Source organism: Mytilus trossulus, chromosome 14, assembly GCF_036588685.1.
Source record: "Mytilus trossulus isolate FHL-02 chromosome 14, PNRI_Mtr1.1.1.hap1, whole genome shotgun sequence".
Lineage (NCBI taxonomy): Eukaryota > Metazoa > Mollusca > Bivalvia > Mytilida > Mytilidae > Mytilus > Mytilus trossulus.
In genome coordinates this window covers 79,648,418-79,659,922 of record NC_086386.1, presented here as the reverse complement: position 1 = coordinate 79,659,922, position 11,505 = coordinate 79,648,418, and the positions used below count along the sequence as shown (strand labels likewise).

General features: G+C 30.2%; 1 long non-coding RNA gene across 1 annotated transcript; it reads right to left on the bottom strand.

Moving 5' to 3' along the window:
* Positions 1-945: 945 nt before the first annotated feature.
* LOC134696011 (uncharacterized) lies at positions 946-11,254 on the bottom strand. Its single transcript, XR_010102883.1, has 4 exons — positions 11,215-11,254; positions 3,095-3,121; positions 2,021-2,047; positions 946-973 (listed from the first exon to the last, which is right to left on the bottom strand). It is a non-coding gene; the product is annotated as an uncharacterized LOC134696011 (long non-coding RNA).
* Positions 11,255-11,505: the final 251 nt, after the last annotated feature.

Below are 11,505 nucleotides of genomic sequence, written 5' to 3'. Positions count from 1 at the left end.
GCAAAAATGATAACCGGTCTTGTTTCAATTCTTTTAGATTTGATATACATGTGTATTGAAATCATTCAATAATTTTGATCTATTTTAAAAAATGTCGTTGTGGTAATTAATTCGACAGATCATTTGGCCAGTTTATTCATTGCTTTTGGAATCGAAAAAAAAACCGTAACACTAATTAGAACTTAGACAATTTGTCTGTTATAACGGGACACAATATTAATTAAACATTACTTGTATGTACAGGTGTTTTTTAACAATTATATTTTATCAGTAATCCGATTGAATTTAACGTCTTAAATTTGCTTCATTATCTTATTTCTATCGATTATTGAGTAGATCTAGATCTGAATGTGCAACCTAAGTCATGCAAGGCATTGTCATACCTGTTCTTTTAAACGGAATGACAATTTATAATTTGTGAAATAAAAATCAACGTGAACTTAATTAATGTAATATACACATGCAACAGTGCTTTAGTTACTTGTATTTACATACTGTATATTGACAAATCCGTATCGAGATGTATGAAATTGTGCATGCTTTCTTTATAATTCTACATTTACGTATGTACTGACAGGGATTTATATGATTAACCTTGAACTTTAAAGATCTATTTTCGTGCACATAACGTTATTGTGTGATAAGGCTTATAGAAAGGGGTTTCCCGTTGAAAACAAGATCATTCTGATTGAATTTGAACTGATCTTCAAAGAATCCAAGAGGTTATTAATACATACACAACATAACATGCAAGCATTTAAAATATTGTACTTCATTTCCTTGTATTCATTATAATGAATAATAATAATTTCTGATACCTTTAATAGAAGTTTAGTTATTATTTAATTTAGAAAACCTGAGACTATTGAATTTCTAGAGACCAAAGATATTGTCTAAAATAAAGATTGACAACAATCTTTACAAACACTATACAATATTTAATTACCTGCTGATTGTGGCATTGACTGATACCCTACAAAGTATAATTTATAATTTTAGAAGCTGTGGTGAATGATAAATGACTGTTATACATTTAAGTATTGTTTACGGTTAACCGTCGAAGGACCGAATATCGAATTGCAAAAATGCTAACCGGTCTTTTTTCAATTCTTATAGATTTGATATACATGTGTATTGAAATCATTCAAAAATTTGTTCTATTTTAAAAAATGTCGTTGTGGTAATTAATTCGACAGATCAATTGTCCAGTTTATTCATTGCTTTTGTTAATCGAAAAAAAAAACGAAAAAATAATTAGAACTTAGACAATTTGTCTGTGTCAACAGGACAAGATATTAAGTTAACATAATGTGTATACATGTTTTTTTCACAATTATATTTAATCAGTAATCCGATTGAATTTAACGTCTTAAATTTGCATCATTATCTTACTTTCATCAAATTTTGCGTAGACCTAGATCTGAATGTGCAACCTCAGTCATGCAAGGCATTGTCATGACTGGTGTTTTTAAACGGAATGACATTTATAATTTGTGAAATGAAAATCAACGTGAACGTAATTAATGTAATATACGCATGGAGCAGTGCTTTAGTTACTTGTATTTCATACTGTATATTGACAAATCCGTATCGAGATGTATGAAATTGTGCATGATTTCTTTATAATTCTACATTTACGTATGTACTGACAGGAATTTATATGATAAACTTTGAACTTTAAAGATCTATTTTTTTGCACGCAACGTTATTGTGTGATTAGGCTTATACAAAGGGTTTTTTCCGTTGAAAACAAGATTATGATTGAATTTGAACTGATCTTCAAAGAATCCAAGAGGTAATTCATATATACACGACATAACATACAGCCGTTTAAAAATATAGCATTTTAATTCCTTGTATTCATTATATTGAATTATCATAACTTTTGATACCTTAAATAGTAGTTTAGTTATTATTTGATTTAGAAAACCTGAGACTATTGAATTTCTAGAGACCAAAGATATTGTTTAAAATAAAGATTGACAACAATCTTTACAAACACTATACAATATTTATTTACCTGCTGATTGTGGCATTGACTGATACCCTACAAAGTATAATTTATAATTTTAGAAGCTGTGGTGAATGATAAATGACTGTTATACATTTAAGTATTGTCAACGGTTAACTGTCGAATGACCGAATATCGAATTGCAAAAATGATAACCGGTCTTTTTTCAATTCTTTTAGATTTGATATACATGTGTATTGAAATCATTCAATAATTTTGATCTATTTTAAAAAATGTCGTTGTGGTAATTAATTCGACAGATCATTTGTTCAGTTTATTCATTGCTTTTGTAAATAAAAAAAAAAACGAAAAAATAATTAGAACTTAGACAATTTGTCTGTGTCAACAGGACAAGATATTAAGTTAACATTATGTGTATACATGTTTTTTTAACAATTATATTTAATCAGTAATCCGATTGAATTTAACGTCTTAAATTTGCATCGTTATCTTACTTTCATCAAATTTTGCGTAGACCTAGATCTGAATGTGCAACCTCAGTCATGCAAGGCTTTGTCATGACTGGTGTTTTTAAACGGAATGACAATTTATAATTGGTGTAATGAAAATCAACGTGAACGTAATTAATGTAATATACGCATGGCACAGTGCTTTAGTTACTTGTATTTACATACTGTATATTGACAAATCCGTATCGAGATGTATGAAATTGTGCATGCTTTCTTTATAATTCTACATTTAAGTATGTACTGACAGGGATTCATATGATTAACCTTGAACTTTAAAGATCTATTTTCGTGCACGCAACGTTATTGTGTGATTAGGCTTATTAAAAGGGGTTTTCCCGTTGAAAACAAGATCATTCTGATTTTGAACTGATCTTCAAAGAATCCAAGAGGTAATTAATACATACACAACATAACATGCAAGCATTTAAAATATTGTACTTCATTTCCTTGTAATCATTATAATTGATAAAAATAATTTCTGATACCTTTAATAGAAGTTTAGTTATTATTTAATTTAGAAAACCTGAGACTATTGAATATCTAAGAACAAAAGATACTGTTTAAAATAAAGATTGACAACAATCTTTACAAACACTTTACAATATATAAATACCTGCTGCTCGTGGCATTGGCTGATACCCTACAAAGTATAATTTTATATTTTTAGAAGCTGTGGTGAATGATAAATGACTTTCTTTAAAATTGAGAATGGAAATGGGGAATGTGTCAAAGAGACAACAACCCGACCAAATAAAAAACAACAGCAGAAGGTCACCAACAGGTCTTCAATGTAGCGAGAAATTCCTGCACCCGGAGGCGTCCTTCAGCTGGCCCCTAAACAAATATATACTAGTTCAGTGATAATGAACACCATACTAATTTCCAAATTGTACACAAGAAACTAATATAAAAATAATACAAGACTAACAAAGGCCAGAGGCTCCTGACTTGGGACAGGCGCAAAAATGCGGCGGGGTTAAACATGTTTGTGAGATCTCAACCCTCCCCTATACCTCTAACCAATGTAGAAAAATAAACGCATAACAATACGCACATTAAAATTCAGTTCAAGAGAAGTCCGAGTCTGATGTCAGAAGATGTAACCAAAGAAAATAAACAAAATGACAATAATACATAAATAACAACAGACTACTAGCAGTTAACTGACATGCCAGCTCCAGACTTCAATTAAACTGACTGAAAGATTATGATTTCATCATATGAACCTCAGGCACAATCCTTCCCGTTAGGGGTTTAGTATCATACCATCATAACATATATGAGAAGAACATAACCCGTGTCATGCCAACAACTGTTTTTAGAATAAATGTCTTTAGTTCCGACGCAAAGCCCTTATCAGTGACTCAATATTAACGCCAAAATATGCAATCTTTAATGACTTGACAACAGTATCGTAATTATATCCCTTCTTAATCAGTCTATTTAAAGGTTTTGTAAGTTTCTGAGGTGAATACTGACACCTTTGTGCTTTATAAAGAATATTTCCATAAAAAATTGGATGTGAAATACCTGAACGTTTAAAAAGTCTGCATGTTGAGCTATATTTACGAATGATGTCTTTATACCGATAAAATTTAGTAAAAGTTTTGACTAGTTTGTGATATCGAAAACCCTGGTGTAATAATTTTTCAGTAATTCATAAATTTCTCTCGTTAAAATCTAAAACATTGTTACAAACACGAGCGAATCGTACAAGTTGAGATATATAAACACCGTAAGATGTTGACAAGGGAACGTCACCATCTAAAAACGGATAATTAACGATAGGAAATGAAAAATCATCCCTTTTATCATAAATTTTAGTATTCAGCTTTCCGTTAGTGATATAGATATCAAGATCGAGGAAAGGGCAGTGGTCATTATTAGTATTAGCTTTATTTAAAGTAAGTTCAGCAGGATAAATTTCATTAATATACATACTGAAGTCGTCATTATTGAGAGCCAAAATATCATCCAAATATCTAAAAGTATTATTAAATTTGTTTATCAAATGTTGTTTTGATGGGTCTTTGCTAATTTTTGTCATAAATTGTAACTCATAACAATACAAAAAGAGGTCCGCAATAAGTGGTGCACAGTTAGTTCCCATTGGAATTCCGATAATCTGACGATATACGGAATCCCCAAAGCGAACAAAAATGTTATCTAGTATAAATTCAAGGGCATATATAGTATCAAAGCATGTCCAATTTACATAGTTTTTTTGTTTATTGCTACTAAAAAAATGACCTAAAAGAGTTTGAACATATATATTCACATTCTGATTTTTTGAATGCCCATTTAATTAGGTGTGTGAATTTTTTCTTAATGAGAATGTGAGGCAATGTGGTATACAGGGTAGAAAAATCAAAACTTTGAACAGATTCAAAATCACCAATATGAGCATGCAATTTATCAAGTACTTCAAACGAGTTCTTCACACTCCAAAAGTAATTTATTCCACTATTTTCGAAGGCCTTATTTGAACAATTTATTATAAGGTTTTTAATTGTACCAAGTGTGCTGGTAGAAGAATAGACAATTTAGTAGTTGAACAATGGCTTGAAGACGAAATAAATCTATATTTGAAGGGGTTTTGTGTAGCTTTGGAAGCCAATACATAGTTGGGACTTTCATTGTATTTGGCTCTGCTTGTAAAGCGGTGGCTAAAAGTTTATGTTTGTTACAGATTTTGTTTTCTGAAAATGGAGTCAGTTGGAATGTTGGTGAATTTGTGATTTCCTTTTGTAATCTATACATTTAAGTATTGTCAACGGTTAACCGTCGAAGGGACCGAATATCGAATTGCAAAAATGCTAACCGGTCTTTCTTCAATTCTTATAGATTTGATATACATGTGTATTGAAATCATTCAATAGTTTTGTTCTTTTTCAAAATAATGTCGTAGTTGTAATTAATTCGACATATCAAATGTCTAGTTTTTTAATTGCTTTTGCTATCCAGAAATGCAAAGCTAATTAGACAATTAAATTTAGACAATTTGTCTATCACAACGGGACAAGATATGAAGTTAACATTATGTGTATGTTTTTTTTAAGCAGTTAGATTAAATCAGTAATCCGATTAAATTTAACGTCTTAAATTTGCTTCATTATCTTATTTTTTTCTAATATTGGGTAGACTTACATCTGAATGTGCAACCTCAATCATGCAAGGCTTTGTTATACCATTACTTTTATTAGAATAACAATTTATAATTTGTGAAATGAAAATCAACGAGAATGTTATTCATGTAATATACACATTGGAATAGTGAAGCTCATGTTTTATGTGAACATTGCGAAATGTGATGAACATGTAAAATTTACAGAAAGCTAAAATAATTCATATGCTGTCATTACAAATCAGTACAAATCTGAAATGGCCTATAACTATACTCGACTGTACTGATGTTTACTTCACAAGTATGATTTGGTCTGAAATTTATTTGATACCATACTTTACTGTCTGAACTTGTGCTTAACCCTAATTCCACCAACATTTAACCATTTTTTTGCGTCTGAACCATACTGAACCTGTCGTGACCAGTCTTCACTTTCAAATCTAGTTTGATTATATATTGATCTTACAAAATTCAAGGTTATTTGTTAGTTTGGTTAATTGCTTTCAAATAAAGGATTTAATTCATAGGTAAATAAGCAAGAATTTTTAGATATGATAAAACTCACATATTGATCTTGAATTATTCTATAACTTTTTGCGAATTAATTTGGATTTTCATAAAACTCTACAGCTATCTCAATTATACATTGATATTACAGAATGTCTATTTGTTTTGAGGTTTTGTTTATTGCTGTCAACATTTAGGAACTTAATTAAAACGCCAAAAAGGCTAGAATTTTCTGTTTGTACTGTCTGAATTCAGACAGTCATTTTGAAAAAAAAATATAACTTTTTCAAATGAACTTCGATTTTCATTGTACAGTTAACTTATATATATATATAGATATTGATCTTAGATAATACTAGTTTGTTTCGTAGTTTGGTTATTTGATGTATAATTTAAAGAATTATTTGATAGGAAAGTATAAATAAGCTAGAATTTTCAGTTTGAACTGAATTCTGATAGTCACCTTTTTAAATTTGTAAATTACTTTTTCAAATTAAATTGGATTTTTCACCTATTGTGTCTGTAAGTTTGACATATCGTTGATAATATAGTGGAATTTGATGCGACTGTCTTACAAATGAGAGGTTTACCTAGCTATAAAACCAGGTTCAATCCACCATTTTCTACATAAGAAATTGCCTGTACCAAGTCAGGAATATGACAGTTGTTATCCATTCATTTGATGTGTTTGTGCTCTTGATTTTGCCGTTTGATTAGGGACTTTCCTTTGTTAACTTTCCTCGGAGTTCAGTATTTTTGTGATTTTACTTTTCAGACCTTTGAACGAATATGGTTCAGACTGAAAAAAATAGGTCGTGAATGTGCTAAGACTGTTTCAGACTGGTCTAGTAATATTGCAGACTTTTTTCTAAAGCAAATATAAGGGTCAAGGACTTACCAGTACAGTCCAGTAGTGTTAAGACTGTGGTCAAGTAATGTCAAGTTAATTTCAAACCAATTCAGACTGGTTTCTAGTGTGTTGAATCATCATCATTCGTTGGATACCAGTTTTTAAGGGAACAAACGAATCACAGAATCAAATATTCAACGAAAGTCAAGCCATTTTGATTATTTCAATGTCGGAAAGTACATCTTCACATTACACAGTACTGTCATAATTTCAATAGATTAGACTATTTTTTTAATTTTCGTATTCTTGCAGTTTCCCTGATTACGATGTCTTATAAAAAAATCCAATATGTCAAATACAACATCTGCATATACAAGTTAACATTTCTGTAACGCTTTATAAACTGATTCTTAAATTCTAGAAAAATTATTAAAAACGAATATCAAAGTATAACATAGCAAATAACACAAAAAGCAGTATAACTTTGTACTGCAGACGTAAGATTAATCATCGGAAGACTCTTCAAAGGTGCATGCCTGAGAATAGAGCCGAACTAAAAGAAATGTTAAAGAGAATTAAAATAAAAAAAAGATTCCCAAAATTATGCGCTTAATCTATTTGCAGCAATCAATGCCTTAGGTACCTACCAACCTAATAAATACACATAGTATTCTAAATAGATTTATAGAGTATATCGATAGTTTATAAAGCTGTAAGGGTACATGTACGTTATTCAAAATAATAAAACATCCAACTACCTGCTGTTTGTGTGATATTTTGTACAACACAATAAAACGTCTAATTACCTGTTGTTCCTGGCTGGGAAGACACACAAGGATGCCCTTCAAAGTATATTGTATAACATATTGTGTTCAATGATAAATGACAGTATTGATATCAACGTAGAGAATATCTTGTTTAAAAAGTTTACAAAAACTACTTTATTCATAGATAAAAAAAAATGATAGGATAATGAAGACATTATGGGAGAATAAACAAATAAGAAAATGTAGCTTAGTTTCATTTTAAACATTTTGTAATTTGATAAATAGGAGCATTTTACTGCAAGCTAAATCAAAATTTATATTGTTCACTTTACATGTTTTATTTAATTGATTATAATAATACTATTCAAACGTGTTCATTTTGTGGAATGTTAATGAACCTTCTGTATCGATTAAATTGAAGGGCAAATTTGAAGAGTATCAAAAGGCAATATTTTTCCATCGTGAACCTCTATCTCCTATCTGTACGTTTCAATAGGCTCACTTTATTCAGGGCACCAAATACCGACTTAATGATATATAGATACAGATATTATAAAAAAACACCAATATGAAAATCAGTATAAATACCAAAACATTGTCGTAACTACAATACATTTCCATTTTGACCCAAGTATGACCTACCGATTATGATTTTGGAACGGGTTTGTAATCACATGAGCAACATGACGGGTGTCACGTGTTGAACAACATATGTTTACCTTTCCAAAACACCTGAAATAACCAAAGGTTTATGGTGGGGTTCGTTAGTAAGACTTATTTGTCCTGTATTGTGTCTTATTGTTTTTCTATTTGTCTTTTTTCTTTTTTTAGTATTGGCGTTGTCCGTTTTGTTTTCGACCAATGAGTTTCTTTGGTAGCTTTCACTTCTCTTTTCTTACACATAAGTCTCCAAAAAATGTCCCTCATCCTTCATGTCATTGATCTGGTGTTTTCGTGGTAATATTATCCATTTTGTATAATTAAAAGTCGAGTCCAGCTACATATATAAAACATATAACTAGCAGATCTTAATTAATATTTGATTACGTAGAGCCAAATTAATTTGCACTTGCGCAATTTTGATCCATGACAAACGATTGCCATTTCAAGAATAGTTTGATTTTGAATGAATAAGAGTATATGTGATGATATGTTCAAAATGTATTATGTTTGTTTACTAGCTGTTCGTGGCAGATTTGAAACTACTAGTATATCATTATTTATTTTTCAAGGTGTGGTAGATAACGGATAGCTTTCAATAAACTATGACAAAAGTATGAAGCTCGCAGCAGTTAAATAAAACCTTCCTTATTTTAGGTAATTACATACGATAAATGGCGACATTATATGAGACAAATACGTTTGGAAAAAGTTTGGATCTTATTCTTATTTTGAAATTATGTAATTTGATAAACGATTGATTTACAAAAAGATGAACTAAAATTACAATGTATATCTTCCCACCCTTTATATTTGAGCAGATATCGATGGGCTCATTATATATAATAAGTTTTCAACAATTAGATCATGACGATATAGCCATTAGCTACGATAATGACCAAAAAGATATCCAAATATCATTAATTATGAATTTGAAAGATATTTTCAAATATTGTTTCGCTATCAGCAGTCATTTTATTTTCAAAAAGGCTCAAAGACATCGCGGGTTAATTTTATTATGCAAGTCAATAATTTAATCTCACTACATCCGTATCAAGGTGTATTACTAACATTGATTTTCCCCTATTAGTCTTTGTTAAATTTGCACTTTTCAAAAAATTGTGCAGAATTTATCTTTGTTTAAAATTAACAAAAAAAAATGTCACGTGCTCATTATCTATTTTTATTTATTTATTTGTCTATAACGAGACGTCAGCAACGGTTAATACGATGGCATCTAGACGGGAATACGCAAGTAATGCTGATACGAGAAAATGCATTGTTAATTGTATAAATATAGTTATTTGAATAGGAGTATGTTTAAAATCAAATATGACAATTTGAGTCAAATCAGTGAATATGAGCTTTACAGCTAATGCCCATTTATAATAAGAAATACAGAAAAGACAAAAAAGACACAAAAACGGAGATGTCAAAGAACATGAAGAAATCAGACAAAATCTTAACTAAGAGATATAAAACTTAGAAAATGAGCATTAAAAACAAAGGGTGAATATTGCGGAGACGATTCGAAATGTGCAGTGGAATAAATTGTTCGTGTAAAGTTCGACGATCGGGATTTGGGAGCTCGACGATAATGTTATACCATTAGCATTATAATATCCGTAACATATAACTGACGAATGTTTGCTAATAACTACGTTTTAATCAAATATTTACAATATATACAATCATTCCGTATTACGATTTCTCCACATTGTTTGCGATGTTAACTTATCGCATGTTAAAGACGATCTGTGTACGTCTGAACATTAGACATACAAATTTCACACTAATCCAACCTGATTTCCAGAGATGATCAAAACAAAGTAATTGAATCAAATCGCCCCAGCTGCACGTGCAGACGACTTTTACTTGAACTCTAATTGACTACACTGACCTACTGAAGGTGTCATAAAATTTAGGAGGTTGAGATTAATAAGTAACTTTGTACACAGTAATAAATTCTTTGGAAAATACTGTTATCTTTAGCTAATCTTAGCAGACAAAAATGTAGCCTTATTTCAACATTAGAATATTGAAAATTAACGATTAAAATAAAATTTGCGAAATGTAAAATAAATGAAAACCGATTTCTTCTCTTTTAAAAATCCTATCTTAAAAACAATCCTACTATAAAAACCATTGTCTTCAATCCATTACCTCCCTTTTGATTTCTCTAAGCCAATCAAACAAAAATTTTAAAAACCAGTGTCTTCAATCCAGTGGGGGTGGGGGTGGTTAAACATGTTATTTTAGGATTCAAACCTCCCCTATTGTAGAAAAAACAAACGCACAACAATACGCGCAGTAAAACGCAGTTGAAAAAGTCCTATACCGATGTCACATAAGGTAACAAGAGGAACTAATCAAAAGGGCAATGATACATTAATTAATAAAGGAATACTAGATGTAACTGACATGCCAGCTACAGAACTCAATAAAACTGATTTAAAGATTATGTCTTTATCATATGAATATCAAGTACACTCCCTCCCGTTATGGGTTTAGTATTACATCATCAAAAAATATATCAGAAGAACATAACCAGTAATATGCTAACAACTTGTTTTAGAATAAATGTGTTTCCGATGCAAAGACCCTATAAGTGAATCAATATTAAAGCCAAAATAAGCAATCTTTCATAACCCGACTACAGTATTGTAACTATATTCTTTCTTGATAAGTGGTTAGCTTTTTTAAGTCTTACTTATTTTTTATTTTAAGGTAATCTTTCTTCGTGTTTATAAAAATCACGAAGAATATACAGTGTGAAAATGAATTGTAAGAGTCTACATTAATGGTCTTATCAAATATAAACATACCTAACATCGGTTGCTGTTGTTGTGCACCAATACTTGCCGCTAAAACAGAAACGGAGTTGAAATGAGTCAAATGAAATTTGTTGCGTAAATAGTAAATTTTACACAAAATCAATGTTTGACGTTAACATTGAAATCCGAAAATGTAAAAGAACTAAACCCTTTGAATAGCTATATGACAAAAAATACCTAAAATGAATAGCAAAATTCGTCTAAAGTCATCTTTGCCTACTTTAAGGAGTTGAAACCTTAGTTTCTTAATAATTTCAATTTTTTTAAACGGATAATTTTAGA